This window comes from Dioscorea cayenensis, chromosome 2 (assembly GCF_009730915.1).
Source record: "Dioscorea cayenensis subsp. rotundata cultivar TDr96_F1 chromosome 2, TDr96_F1_v2_PseudoChromosome.rev07_lg8_w22 25.fasta, whole genome shotgun sequence".
NCBI lineage: Eukaryota > Viridiplantae > Streptophyta > Magnoliopsida > Dioscoreales > Dioscoreaceae > Dioscorea > Dioscorea cayenensis.
Genome location: NC_052472.1, coordinates 5553374 through 5569325, shown reverse-complemented (window position 1 = coordinate 5569325; position 15952 = coordinate 5553374). Strand labels below are relative to the sequence as shown.

Below are 15952 nucleotides of genomic sequence, written 5' to 3'. Positions count from 1 at the left end.
AAAAACCCACAATAAAACACAACAAAAGCATCTAAAATCAAGACACCAACACTCAACAATTTATTCGCACAAAAACTAAACTACTAACTAAGAAAACAATAAACACTTGGGTTGCCTCCCAAGAAGTGCTTGTTTTACGTCACTAAGCTTGCCGTACCTTGTCTTACCTCATGGGTGTTCATAGATGAAGGTTTTCCTCTTACCCATAGCTTGAAAGCGTGATGAACAGAGTCTCTTAAAGGTAGAGGGGGAGTTGTCAGGCTTGGGACCACATAGCAATGGTACATCCAATTTGTTCGGTTCACGCCCATCTCCAACAGCCTTGGAACATTTCTGATGGCATTTCCTCGCCCTCTTCATCTTCCAAAGCACCTTCTTCAGGATCCCCGGAGTAGATGGTACTTCTTTAGCTGAACCAAGCATCATAACTTCTTCATTTTCTATCTCTTGGTTAAACAAGCCTTCGTATAGATCTGGATTGAACATTTCCTGCATGTATTCATCAAGAATCTCATCAGTAGTGTCTAGAAAATACAAAGCATCATCGAAATCAAGAGAATGCCGCATGGCTTCAGCTTGGCGGTATGTGAGCTTGTCATCTCCAACTCTCAATGTTAGCTCCCCGCCGCCCATGTCAACCAATGCCTTGGAAGTTTGCAATAATGGCCTCCCAAGTATTAAAGGTACATCCACATCCTTATCGATGTCTAGCACAACAAAATCTACCGAAAAAATGTACTTGTCCACCATGACAAGCACGTCTTCAATGATACCCCTCGGATATCTCACCGTTTGATCCGCTAATTGCAAAGTCATCCGAGTGGGCCTAGGCTCTCCCAAGCCTAGATTCTGAAATAAAGTGCATGGTATGATGTTGATACTAGCCCCTGAGTCCGCCAATGTCATTTCTTCACCCAAATTGCCAATATTACACGGAATGATGAAGCTTCCCGGGTCTTTCTTCTTGTTCGGCATGTTCTTTTACAACACCGCAGAGCAAGAAGCATCTAAGATCACTCAAGTACTCTCCTCCAACTTCCTCTTGTAAGTCAATAAGTCTTTCAAGAATTTTGCATACTTAGGCATTTGAGCCAAAGCCTCAACAAAAGGAATATTGATGTGAAGTTGCTTGAACAAACTCAGAAACTTCTTGTATTGTTCATCCCCTTGGTTATTCTTCAATCTAGAGGGATAAGGGATTCTTGGCTTGAAAGGTGGAGGTGCCACCTCCTTCTCTTTGCTTGTTCCCTCTTCATCCTCTATGACCTTGGGTGAGTGTTCATTGGGCTTCTCACTCGGAAGCCTACCTTCAACCTCTCGACCACTTCTCAAAGTGATTACCTTCACATGCCCTCTAGGATTCATCTCGGTATTACTCGGCAAGCTTCCTTGTGGCCTTTCCGATAGAGACTTTGCAATCTGCCCTACTTGATTTTTAAGATTGTGCAAAGAAGCAGTGTGGTTGCAAAGTATAGCCTCGACTGATTGAAACCTTCTATCTGACAATTGCACAAACCTAGTCAAGGCCTTCTCCAAATCGGTCATTCGTGTCTCCAAACCTAAAACTCGATTTTCTATGTTTGGGGCTTGTTGTTGGAAACCCGGTGGCCCCATGGCCTTTTGTGGACCTTGGTTGCTCCATGAAAAATTGGAATGATTCTTCCAACCCGGATTATAGGTGTTGCTATATGGATTCCCTTGGTTCCTCATTGCATTACCCACAAAATCGACATTCTCAACTGAAGATGCATCACCAATAGAGATCGAGCAATCGGAGGGAGCATATCCTTCATCACACCCGGTGCAAGTAGTCACGGATGCCACTCTATTCGAAGTTAGGAGATCTAACTTCTTACTTAATGATTCCACTTGAGCCGCCAATGAAGTTACTGCATCTATCTCATGGAGCCCGGCCACCTTTTTCTTCTCCCTAGCATTCCATTGGTAGCTATTTAACCCCATTTCTTCAATTAGTTGATGGGCCTCACCGTGGGTCTTGCTACCTAAGGTACCTCCTGCTACCACATCCAAGAGTTGCCTTATACTCGGATTCAACCAGTTGTAAAAGGTTTGAACAATCATCCACTCTGGGAATCTGTGTTGTGGGCACTTTCTCAGGTGCTCCTTGAACCTTTCTCATGTCTCAAATAGAGACTCCAATTCTGACTGTACGAAGGATGAGATCTCATTCCTAAGCTTTGTAGATTTTTCCAGGAGGGAAACAACAGGACAGAAAAGCTTCTACCTTCTCATCCCATGTCGTAATCGATGCTCTAGGTAATGAGTGTAGCCACTGCTTCGCTCTCCCCTTTAAGGAAAAAGGGAAGGCTCTCAACTTGATGGCATCATCCATCACCCCGTTTATCTTAAGCATATCACACACCTCGAGAAAGTTCTCTATATGACTGTTTGGATCCTCATTGGCCAAACCATTGAACTGTGAGGATTACTGCAACATGTGGATGAATGTCGGCTTTAGCTCGAAGTTCTGAGCTGGAACCGGGGGACGCACAATACTCGATTATGTCCCCAATACTGCAGGTCTAGCATAATCGGATAATATCAGCTATTGCTCATTCTGTTCTGCCATGTTTTTAGATTCTTCTACTTCCAAATTAGCTAGATTAGATGGTTCTTGCACAGGTTCTTTCCCTTTTCTTCTAAGTGTAGGTTCAAGCTCAAGATCTCCTTTAATCAATCTTGAGGGGTTCCCTCGGGTCATAACTTGTAGCTGCACCAAAAAGGAAGAAAAAGAAAATCAGAACATTGATAGAATAAGAAGAAATGAACTAGAATGAATGAAGGAATAGCTAAGAAAACAAAGTGCAAAGTATCTCTAAACACCTACTCCCCGGTAATGACGCCAAAAACTTAACAATGCCCTTTCCGTATGTCCCATAAGTGCACGGGTTTGTCGAAGTAATAAAATCCCAGATGAGTGGGGTATTGTATCCACAGGGAGTAGGGAATAAAAACACTTAAATTGTTTCTTAACTAAGTGAAAGATGAATAGTGATATGTGTGACAAGATGTGAAATAACAAAAGTAGAAGCACAAGAAAGAGAGCACAAGTAAAGGAGAAGGTAAGGTAATTGATATAAATGGGGTACCCGGATATTGTTCCGCCTAGGACAATCGTTTCAAGTATAAGAACCCTCTATTATACTTTCTAATTGATGCAATAATGAGTTGTGGAGATACTTAAATACATGGTCCCAAATCTAAGGTCAACCATGCCTAACTCTATACATATCCCAGAGGAGAAATTGAATAACCTCTCAACCTCGCACATGTATAGAAATGTATTGAGTTCTAGGAATTCCAAGTGATAAATCCTCTTCCTAGATGTAGACTTAACCCTTTGGTCCAGGTAGAAGGTCCCTAGCCACAATTAAGCCCTAGGTGCTAAAATCACTTTAACACTTCACTCTGTTACGCCAGTAACTAAGCCCCAGAAGAAGGTCATCCTTTAGCCCATTCACTCTACTATGACCACAAAGAACTTGAGGAAATGGAAATCTAATAAATCACACCAGAGGGAAAAGGGGAGCTTTCATCGAGGCGTATCATATACCAGACAAGGGAATCCTTGGACGACGAGTAGAGGACTTTCCACAAGACCATCGACATAACTATCGAGGGGGTTTCTCTATGGATTTATTGCTCTTACATTCTATTTCTTTGATTGTAATTAGCTCCATGGAGAGCTAAACCCCTAGTGGGTACTTGGGTATTTGTGAACCCTAGGATGTATTTGTTTCATTGAATCTCTTTATTATGCTTTCAATTAATTGATGTTTGTTGTGAGTTCCAACCTTAATGCTTGATTGTATGAACATTTCCCCTAGAGTGACACTAGGGTTGAGAGTTCTTGTTGGTAACCTTGTGAGTGACTGACACACCACGAGCGTTAGACAAAGCTAGGTTGGAGAGAGTTGAGAGGGTGAGTCGAGAGGTACAGGAGCGTCCCCTTTCTCCTCTGATGTGATAAATTCTATCTCCGTTTCTCGAGTTCTTTGCGGCCATAATAGAGTGAATGGTCTAAGGGATGACCGTCCGCTGGGGCTTAGTTACGCATGCAACGGAGTGAAGTGTTGAGGTGATATTAGTATTTAGGGCTTAATCGTGGTTAGGGACCTTCCACCTAGACCAAAGGGTTAGATCTATAATTAGGAAGAGATTTATCACTTGGAATCCCTAGAGCTCATTGCAACTCTATTCGAGTGCGAGGTTGAGAGGTTATTTAATCTCTCCTCCGGGACATGTATAGAGTTAGGCATAGTTGAACTTAGATTTGGGACTATGTATTTAAGGATTTCCACGACTTACCATTGCATTGATTAGGAAGCATAATAGAGGGTTCTTGCACTTGAAACGATTGTCCTAGGTGGAGCATTATCCGAGTACCCCATCTTTATCGATTACCTTACCTCATCCTTTACTTGTGCTTTCTTACTTGTTGTTTTTACTTTTGAGAATTGAATCATTGTCACACTTATCACTATTGATCTTTCACATAGCTAAGAAGCAGATTAAGTGTTTTTATTCCCTACTCCCTGTAGATTCGATACCCGCTCATCGGGATTATTACTTCGACAAACCCGTGCACTTGCGGGATATACGCATGGGGACATTCTCAAGTTTTTGGCGCCGTTGCTGGGGAACTAGGCGTTTAGAGATACTTTGCACTTTGTTTTCTTAGCTATTTCATGATACATTCTATTTCATATCTTCTTATTCTATCATTTTTCTGACTTTTCCTTATTTCTTTTTTATTGCAGAAAATGATTAGCATGTTTGAGTCATTTGACACTATCATGAGAATTGTTGAAAACATGGAGCAGAAAGTTCAAACAGTTGTATTGCATGACATACCGTGTTATTCTTATCATGAGCAGTATACAACTCAACAACCAGTAGAAGAATCACTTGAAGAGTACATCGCCAGGATTCAAGGGCAAAACTATGAATTAGATAATGTGATAAAGCAGTTTGAGAGATTCACATCGGTGTCAATGAGTGATCAGTTGGAGGAAAGTGTAGAAAGAATTCTTGCTCAGTTTGATTCTTCCCACCAAGACCAAATGCAAGAACTCTTTTCAGTGGGAGTTGCTATTTCAAAAGCAGAACTTTGTGGAATGGACACGTTGATATCCGTTATAGATTGTAAAGAAATAGGTACCCAAGTGGAAGAAGAGGAGAATAACTGTGAACATGAGGCAAATGATTTCGAGGAGATTGATAGATTGAAGGAGGGCAGCTTGCGCCCATCAATTGTTGAACCACCAGAACTTGAGCTTAAAACTCTTTCAGCACATTTGGAATATGCATTCTTAATGGAGGACTCTAAACTCCCTGTGATTGTAGCTTCAAAATTGTCTGCGGAGCAGAAGTATCAGCTTGTTAGCATGTTGAAAATGCACAAATCAGCTATTGCATGGATGATCTCCGACATTAAGGGTATAAACCATCATTCTGTACTCATAAGATTCTAATGGAGGATGACTACAAATCTGTGATCCAACCTCAGCGAAGATTGAATCCGAATATGAAAGAGGTTGTCAAAGCGAAGGTAATAAAACTTTTGGATGCAGGAATCATCTACCCCATATCCGACAGCAAGTGGGTGAGCCCGACCCAAGTTGTCTCGAAAAAAGGAGGAATGATAGTAGTAAAGAATGAAAAGAATGAGTTAATCCCAACTAGGACAGTTACTGGTTGGCGAGTTTTCATTGACTATAGAAGACTGAATGATGTCACTCGGAAAGATCATTTTCCTTTGCCATTTATTGACCAAATGTTGGAACGACTAGCGGGGCATCATTTCTACTGCTTCCTTGATGGCATGTCGGGATATTTTCAAATCCCAATAGCCCCAGAAGATCAGGAGAAAACCACATTTACTTGCCCTATGATACTTTTTCTTATTGAAGAATGCCTTTCGGGTTGTGTAACGCCCCTTCAACATTCCAGCGTTGCATGATGGCCATTTTGATGACTTTCTCGAAGATATTATGGAAGTTTTCATGGATGATTTTTCAGTGTTTGGGGACTCTTTCGATGCTTGCTTAAATAATTTGGAAAGAGTATTAGTGAGATGTGAAGAGACGAATCTCATCCTCAACTGGGAGAAGTGTCACTTTATGGTGCAAGAAGGCATTGTCCTTGGACATAAGATTTCCCAGGCAGGTATGGAGGTGGATAAGGCGAAGATTGAGGTAATTGAAAAACTTCCTCCACCTACGAATGTGAAAGGGATCCGCAGTTTCTTGGGTCATGCAAGTTTTTACAGAAGGTTCATTAAGGACTTTTCAAAGATCTCCTAACCGTTGACCAAACTCTTGGAGAAGGATACCCCTTTTGATTTCGGAAACAACTGTCTGAATGCATTTAATGTGCTGAAAGAAAAGTTAGTGCAAGAACCAATCCTGACAACACCAAAGTGGGATGAGCCGTTCGAAGTAATGTGTGATGCTAGTGATTATGCAGTGGGAGCGGTCTTGGGTCAGAGGAGAAATAAGCAATTTCAACCGATCTATTATGCTAGCAAGACTCTCACAAGTGCACAAGAGAATTACACCACTACTGAAAAGGAATTATTAGCAGTAGTGTTTGCTTTTGATAAATTCAGACCATATCTCATCCTATCTAATGTCATAGTGTTCACAGATCATTCTGCACTCCGTTATCTCATGAACAAGGCAGATGAGAATTTGATATGGAAATAAAAGATAAAAGGGGGACAGAGAATGTGGTTGCAGATTATCTGTCGAGATTAGAAGATTGTGAGGGGCAAGAACCGGCAAGCATGGAAATTAATGATTTCTTCCCTGAAGAGCATCTGTATGTGGTACAAAAATCATAATCAAAAGATATTCCATGGTTCGCAGATTTTGTGAATTATCTGTCGGGAAGGGTATTAAAGCAAGGTTTAAGCTTTCAACAGAAGAAGAAATTTTTCAGTGATCTTAAGAATTTTTTCTGGGAGGATCCTTACCTGTTCCGTATTTGTGCAGATCAGGTGGCACGAAGGTGTGTTTCTAGGGAGGAAGGTTGGAACATCATTGCACATTGTCATTCAGGCCCAGTGGGAGGGCATTATGCATCAAGTTGAACTGCAGAGAAGGTTTTAGCCACTGGGTTCTATTGGCCGACCTTATTCCAAGATGTTCATCAATTCGTTTTACGATGTGATAGTTGTCAACGGGCTGGAAACTTATCACAAAGGGATGAGATGCCTCAAAATCCTATGCAATTTTGCGAGGTGTTTGATGTATGGGGAATTGATTTCATGGGACCATTTCCAAAATCCAATGGCAATCAATACATTCTGGTAGCAGTTGATTATGTTTCCAAGTGGGTGGAAGCCCAAGCTCTTCTAACTAATGATGCAAGAACTGTGGTGAAGTTTTTGAAGAAGTTATTTACTTGATTTGGAACTCCAAGAATTATCATTAGCGATCGGGGAACCCATTTTTGTAACATACAATTGCCGAAAGTGTTAAAGCATTATGGAGTTCATCATCGTCTTGCTACTCCTTACTATCCGCAAACGAGTGGGCAAGTGGAGGTTACAAACAGAGAGCTCAAGAGAATCTTAACCAAATCAGTGGAACAAGGGAAACGAGATTGGTCTGAAAGGTTAGATGACGCACTTTCGGCTCATAGAACAGCATACAAAACCCCAATAGGGACCACTCCCTATAATTTAGTGTATGAGAAATCTTGCCATTTATCGGTGGAATTAGAGCACAAAGCATATTGGGCAATTAAAGTGATGAATTTTGACTTGCGTAAATTTGGAGAGCAACGAATATTACATCTCAACGAGTTAGACGAATGGAGGATGAAGGCATATGAGAATGCAAGTATATATAAGGAAAGAATTCGGAAGTGGCATGACAAGCATATTAAGATTCTGAAGGACTTCAAAGCAGGCGATCAGGTTTTATTATTCAACTCTCGCCTACGTTTATTCCCGGGGAAACTCAAATCAAGGTGGTCTGGCCCATATACCATAACCAAAGTTTCACCTCATGGAGCCATTGAGATTAACCATCCGGAGAAGGGCACATTCAAGGTGAAATGACATAGGCTGAAACCATACTATGGCGGAGAGATTTGTAGTGACAATAGAGAAGTATTTTTCCTCCATGAACCCCCTTGAGGTAAGGCAAGGTACGTCAAGCTTAGTGATGTTAAACAAGCGCTTCTTGGGAGGCAACCCAAGTGTTTACTGTTTTCTTATCTTCTAGTTTAGTTTGTTTGCATGAATAATTTGTTAAGTGTTGGTGTTTTGATTTTTAGATGCTTGTGCTGAGATTTTCCTATGGCCTTTGAGTATTCATCGCGTATTTTCATGTGGAATTGGCGAAGTTATGTCATTTGAGCTTTATTCCATGTTTTTCACTGGTAAAACTTGCATACTAGGGCAGGCTCTGAGTGTGTAAACATGTTCAGAAACTTTCTACAGAGCCTGCAGGTTTTTCTAACGTATCCAGTGAAGATACACGAGCGTGAGGAATTTCCGCACGCCCGTGAATTTGTATTGCGAGCTCATCCAGAGAAGGCATAGGGGAGTGCGGCTGACCCTGTGAACGACCATGCGAATATCGCACGCCCGTGGGTAATTTCCGCACAGGCGTGTGATTTTCTACAGAGTTTGTCAAATTATCCCGAGAGCACACAGGGGCATGAACTCGCCGCCGTGGGCGACCTTGTGAAACATGCACAGGCGTGGGTAATTTCCACACGCCCGTGCGAAACCTTACAAAAGAGTTCTCTCCATCCCGAGAATCCACAAGGGCGTGCGATCACCCCTGTGAGCTGGGCCTGTGAATGCCCACGGCGGTGGGGAATTTCGGCACGGGCGTGTAGAACACTTAGCGATTTTTCTCGGATATCCAGCGAAGCCACAGGGGCGTGCGTCTGCCCCTGTGAGACCTTCGTTTGAGGGCGCACGGGTGTGGGTGATTCCCGTACGCCCATGTGGATTCACAGGAAATAAAAGACTGTCTGCTCTCCCAATACATTGGTCACACCTTGTTCCTCAGCTAACCCTAAGCCGCCCAAAGAACATTTTTCGACATTCTCCTGTCCTCTTATTATTGTCTTTGAATCGATTGATTGTGTATTGTGCGGATTGTAGGGGTGTTTAGCTTCAACTCGTTGGTAAGCCTTTGTTTCCTCTCGTCACCGATTTCCTTTGAGTCTAGCTGATTACCTGCGATTAAAATGGATAATACACATCGGTTCCTTACTAAAATGGTTATGATTTATTTTTGAGAAGATCTGGAAGTGAGATAGGTGTGTAGCTGGAAGAATGGCTACAAGGGTCGTGCGTTTTTCACGCCCCGTGAAAGTGCACGGGCGTGTGGAATTTCCTCACGGCCGTGCGTTGTTATTTTTCAGCAGTTTGAATGAAACTTATTGATTTTCTTTTTCTAATACATGCAGGTATAGCCACCAGATCGAAGAAGACAGTTGCTAAACGTCCTAGAGGGCCTGCACCTGAGCCGGAAGTCATGGAATTCACACTTCCTACGCATCGAGCTCAATTTGAGCGGTTAGCGAAGCTTAAGTTTGATCAAACACGAATCCCGGATGTTGGGTCAATCTGGAAGGTGCAACTAGCAAATGACATGGCTGATGAGGTTGAGAAACTATTATTGGTATGTAGTTGGCAGAAGTTATTGAATATTCATGACCCTGCTATCCGCTCACTCACTTTAGAGGTGCTTGCTTCATTTGAGTTCGATCGCTCTTATGCTCATTTTGATAGTGTCGGGGCTATTCAGTTCAGAGCTTCTGGCAACATCATAGTATGAGCGTCACATAGTTCTCCACTATACTTGGTCTATATGATGAGGAGTATACTGAAACTGAGGAGTATGAGAGTCTTCCAATTGACATGTCGGGTTTATCTCCCAAGGAGGCATATAAAATAAGGCCTCATGATTATCTCGAACTAGTTATAGATATCTTCACGCCATCATAAGCAGGTCAGTGAATGGTTGCGATGATAGCACGGGAGTCATAAACAAGCAAGAACTTCTGTACTTATACTCCATGGTTTGGAACGAGCCGGTCCATCTGGGGCACATTTTAGCAGAGTATTTGAAGCATCAAGGACAGTATCCCAGAATAGGTGTCATTTTCTTAGGTCCATACATTACTAGACTCATTTTGGGGATAGGCCTACTAGACACAATCAGCGGAGCCGAGAAGACGATAATACCAGCACCACTTGGGTTAGAGACAATGAGGCTCATGGATTTGGTCAAAAAATATCCAAATGGTGTTTATATGCTGAATATACCATTCAAGGATACAGGTGACGAGCCTCAGTCAGTACCAATGGAGACTGAGGCACCTCCAGCGGCAGAGAACGTACCCCCATAAGTTTGTTTGCACCACCTCGAGCCCATGATCGCTTCGAGAGGCTCGAGAGTGCGGTGGGATTGATATGGACAGAGGTGGCTGAGGCTCGAGCAGAGATTGCCGAGATTAGAGCTACGCAGGTCACTCAGTATACAGAGTTTATGGCATGTTTCGACGTATTACAGCAGATCTTTGAGTGAGACATCGCCTCCTCATTTGTCTTGCGACCGAGGACTCCTCAGCCCCCCACGACATCTCCTGCACCCCCATCTCCTATACCAGCACCGGTGGATCCACCTTATGTTTCCCCACCACCAGCAGTAGCAAAGGAGCCGACAGAGTGTGACACCGACATTTGACTTTATTTTTCTGCATTTTCTTTATTTTGCATTTTATTTTAGACTTGTTCACTCAGAAAGGATTCTCCTTCTAAGTTTATTTTCATTTTGCATCTCGAGTTGTATTCATTGTCTATCTTTTATATATACTTGAGTTATTTTTGTTTCATTGAGCTTCACTGAACCCCCTCGTGTATGCGTGCAGATGGTCTTGTCATCATGAGAATTGAGACTCTGTCATGGGCACGGCCAAGGTGCTTCGGTACTTGCTCGTGTGAGCTTCATAACCCGTCAGAACATTACTCCCAAGGACTTAGCTCCATCAAACGCGACACTAGGAGTCAGGGGAGTATTGTTTTGATTGTTTCTCCCATATATATTCTTCATTGATATACATTATGAGTGAGCTTGCATGTGTACATTGGGGACAATGTACAACTTAAATGTTGGGGGAGGGGGGAGTTTCAATATACATGCTCACATAGCTAATGGCGGTTCACCTTAGTTACAATGATTGTATTTTTGAGTTTAAGAGAATTTTTAACATTGAATGTCTTCATGCTCTAGTTTTATTTGAATTTTTAGGAATTTTTACCTGATTTACACTCAGTGCACTGCTCACTCTTTAAACTCTATTGGAAACTTATGTTCGATGTTAAAGAGACTAGTTATAGTTATTTCTTGTGTTAAATTCTGGAAAAAAAAAATGGAAAATTAAAAGAAAGAACAAAATAGTTTTATTGTTTATTTGTGCTTGTTGGATGGAAAGAGCTACCACCTATGAAGTATGAAGCTACTCTCATAAGTCGGATACTAGCTATGCCCTAATAAGAGAAAGAACTATCTCATATGATGAGCGAAAGCTACCACTCCGGTAGAAAGAGCTACCACCTCGAAAGTGTGAAAGCCACCTTAGCGGCTTTGGAAAGGGCTACCTTAGAGGATGTGTGAAGCTACTAACATCTTTGAAATTGTTGTCACTTTTGTAGATAAATAAGTCCCTTGTACTTAGAACTTTGAGGAGTATACCTTGGGTTGTTATGAGTGAGTTCACACGCATTACATGATTTGGGTTTGTTGTCCTTTTTATTCAAGTTTTTAGCTAGAGCTTTGATTTTTGTATTTAATGTTGAAATTTCCTTACTTGTAGAATGCTATCTCCTGTACACTTTGGTGAACCTAAGGCCAAGCACTTCCAATATTTCCTTCATCTATACGACGAATGTTTAATTTTTGCTTGAGGACAAGCAAAAGCTTAGAATCTTGGGGGAGTTTGATAAGTGCTTGTGCAATATGAATGCGAAGCGTCCTTTCCTTATGTTGAGCATTACCTTTCTCGGGTTTTTACACTAATATGTGTGTTTTTATGTTACTTGCAAATGCGGAGTAGGGGTTGTGAGGCCGAGTATGAAGGAAAAGAAACAATGTGGATCATAATGTACGATTTTTGGAGAAAATCTTGCTAAGGTTCAAGCGAAGACATAGGGTCGGGTGTAAGATGCTAGAGTGTGTGCCAACCTCCTCGTATTTGAGTTAGCACAACCACTTGGAGGCACAAGGCGGTCACACTCAAGCATTCTGACTTATACACATAGAACAAGATCTCCACCAACTTGTCCGTCATTAAAGAAGCAAAATGATCCACGACGTGAACGTGTGCCCGTTTGCGTCACCTCAATGAAAGTATAGACTCGGGAAGTATTTTAGGCAAGGACTGTAGTAGAATCATTTGTAGTGAAAGTCTATGTAGCGACCTCGTTAATAGCTGGCGAGAAAACTAGAATTCAGGAGAATCCATACGGGCGTGTGGAAATTATACGCCGCGTGTGGAAAATTCCACATGGGCGTGTGTAAAATCCAGGGAGCCCGTGTGGTCGCCCGATTCCAGCCCTATTTAAAAGCGATTGCACCCGATTTCACCATTCTTTTCTCCATCTTTTCCCCAACTTGAGAGAGGGTTTCGGCTAGGGTTTTGAGAGGTTTTGGAGAGGTTCTACGACTCTGACATCATCATTCCTTAGGAAGAATATTGGTAGGGGGAGCTTCAGTCAGGCGTATCCTATACCGGGACAAGGGAATCCTTGACATGCAGTAGAGGACTTTCCACAAGACCATCGACATGACTATCGAGGGGGTTTCTCTATGGATTCATTGCTTTTACATTCTATTTTTTTATTGTACTTTGCTCCATGGAGAGCTAAACCCCTAGTGGGTACTTGGGTATTTGTGAACCCTAGGATGTATTTGTTTCATTGAATCTATTTATTATGCTTTCAATTAATTGATGTTTGTTGTGAGTTCCAACCTTGAATGCTTGATTGTATGAACATTTCCCCAAGAGTGACACTAGGGTTGAGAGTTCTTGTTGGTAACCTTGTGAGTGAGTGACACACCATGAGCGTTAGACAAAGCTAGGTTGGAGAGGGTTGAGCGGATGAGTCGAGAGGTACAGGAGCGTCCCCTTTCTCCTCTGACGTGATAGATTCTACCTCTGTTCCTCGACTTCTTTGCGGCCATAATAGAGTGAATAGTATAAGGGATGACCCTCCGCTGGGGCTTAGTTGCGCGTACAACGGAGTGAAGCGTTGAGGTGATCTTAGTATCTAGGGCTTAATCGAGGTTAGGGACTTTCCACCTAGACCAAAGGGTTAGGTCTATAATTAGGAAGAGATTTATCACTTGGAATCCCTAGAGCTCATTTCAACTCTATTTAAGTGCGAGGTTGAGAGGTTATTTAATCTCTCCTCCGGGACATGTATAGAGTTAGGCATAGTTGACCTTAGATTTGGGACTATGTATTTAAGGATTTCCACGACTTACCATTGCATTGATTAAGAAGCATAATAGAGGGTTCTTGCACTTAAAACGATTGTCCTAGGCGGAGCATTATCCGAGTACCCCATCTTTATCGATTGCCTTACCTCCTCCTTTACTCGTGCTTTCTTACTTGTTGTTTTTACTTTTGAGAATTGAATCATTGTCACACTTATCACTATTGATCTTTCACATAGCTAAGAAGCGGATTAAGGGATTGTTTGGATTGGCTTCTTAGAAGCCCAAAAGCACTTTTTCATAAGTTAAGCACTTTTGGACATAAGAAAAGATGTTTGTATTAGCTTTTCTGCAAAAGCAGAAGCTGTTAAAAAAGCCCAAATTCAGCTTTTTTCAAAAGCTGGTAAAGAGGTGCTTTTGAAAAAAGCACTTTTAAAAAGTTGTTTTGGGTTTTGTAAATTACCAGTTTACCGTCAACAATTAAACAAACTAATATGCTTAGTCCTAGCTTATTAAACAACAAAAAAAACTTGACTATAATAATAATAATTCTATAATAATAATAATTATTATTATTAATACATTATGTTATAATAATAATTATTATTATTAGTAATAATTATTATTATTATAATCATAACACATTAAGTTATAATAATTAATAATAATTTTAATTATAATTATAATTATAATTACAATACATTAAGTTATAATAATAATTATAATACATTAAGTTATTATTATTATTATCATTAATATTTTAATAATCACTATTAATAGCAATGTATAAAAATAACTCAATGAATGTCCACTTTAGTAATTTGACACCCTAAAAGCCCTTTTAAAAATCCATATCCAAACAACTTCACATATATATAAGTACTTTTACATTAGCTTACCCAAACATAAAACACTAAAAAGCACTTAACTTACTCTCAAAAGTACTTTTAAAATAAGTGCTTCTACAACTTGAAAAAAAAGCACTTTTTTTTAAAGCTAACCCAAACATGGCCTAAATGTTTTTATTCCCTACTCCCTGTGGATTCGATACCCGCTCATCCAGGATTATTATTTCGACAAACCCATGCACTTGCGGGATATACGCAAGGGGATCTTGTCAGTAAAATAATGTAGCATTTTACTATAGCAATACTATAGCAAAACCACTATTCACGTGACAGCGTAAAAATTCCACATGGTTGCGTGGCAATTTCCGCAGCTCACGCGGGTATGTGGAGGCACGTGTCAGTCGTGGTTTAGGCCTATAAGTAGCTCTTTTGCCCTATTCTTTGGACATCGTTTGTGTGGCTCTTGAGGGGTATAACGGCTAGTGTTTGGAGCGGAGGTCTTTTCATCTTAGGAAGCGCTTCTTCATTAACTTTGATCGATTCCTTCTCCGTTATAGCATCAAGGAAGCCACCGGTGACCCTAGCTTCAGAGTCTATCTTTCAAGACGTCAAAGTTATCTATCAAAGCCATCAGTTCATATATAGGGGGATTTATTTCTATGGCTTTTATATACTTTTTATTCATTGATGGTTTTTGTTTTGTATATTGCACCATGGAGAGCTAAACCCCTAGAAGGTATTTTTGGATTGTGAACCCTAAGATTCAAATCTTGTGTGGATTTTGCTTTGTGTTTCTATTTAATCCGAGTTTGGTTGAGTTTCAATCTTGTTTGCCTAATGCTTGTTTGCCTTATTGATCTTATCGTTGTTTGGTTTGCATAATTTATTCACCTTGGTGAGAGAGAGGTCTCCATTAGGGTTAGAACCTCAAGGTTGAAGAGGATTGATAGGGTGAGTTATGAAATTGTGGAGCGTCCCCTTTCCCCTTCGACTGGTGTATTCTATCTCCGTATTCCCTAAGCTTTATGCAACCATATTTGGTGTGAGATGTGAGATTGAGAGATTTCTCCGCCTGGACCTTGTAGGGGGTTAAGGACCTTGCACCTAGAAGTAGGGTTAGATCTATTCTTAGAAATCGGATACACATTTTGGAATCCCTAGAGTGTTTTGCAGTCAAATGTGGTGTGAGGTGTTAAGATTAAGCGATTTCTCCACCGGGACCTCGTAGGGGACCAGTATTGATGATCTGGAGGCAGGATCCAATTATCTTTGGATTTCCACGACTTGACCTACTCATTTTAGAAAAACTTTGTATACCTAGTACCTAATACCTGAATCCTAGGGCGAGCATTGCCTAAATACCCCACTTTTACTAATTGAGATCTCCCTCAATTTTACCCTTGCATATTCGTTTTCGGTATTCATTTCTTTTCACATTAGATCATCACATCATCCCATTTATCATTAGGCTAGATAGCAGAGAAGCAGTTAGTACTAGTAACCCTGTTCCCTGTAGATTTGACTACCCAATCACCGGGTATTTTATTACTTCGGCACCCGTGTACTTGCGGTACACACATATAAATCGATTGTGTTAATACGTGTGACCCAACT

The 15952-nt window shown here is 41.1% G+C and overlaps 1 non-coding gene across 1 annotated transcript; it reads left to right on the top strand.

The window, feature by feature from the left end:
• The first annotated feature begins 2092 nt into the window (after positions 1 to 2092).
• Positions 2093 to 2199, top strand: LOC120281681. The gene has a single exon (XR_005542760.1). It is a non-coding gene; the product is annotated as a small nucleolar RNA R71 (small nucleolar RNA).
• Positions 2200 to 15952: the final 13753 nt, after the last annotated feature.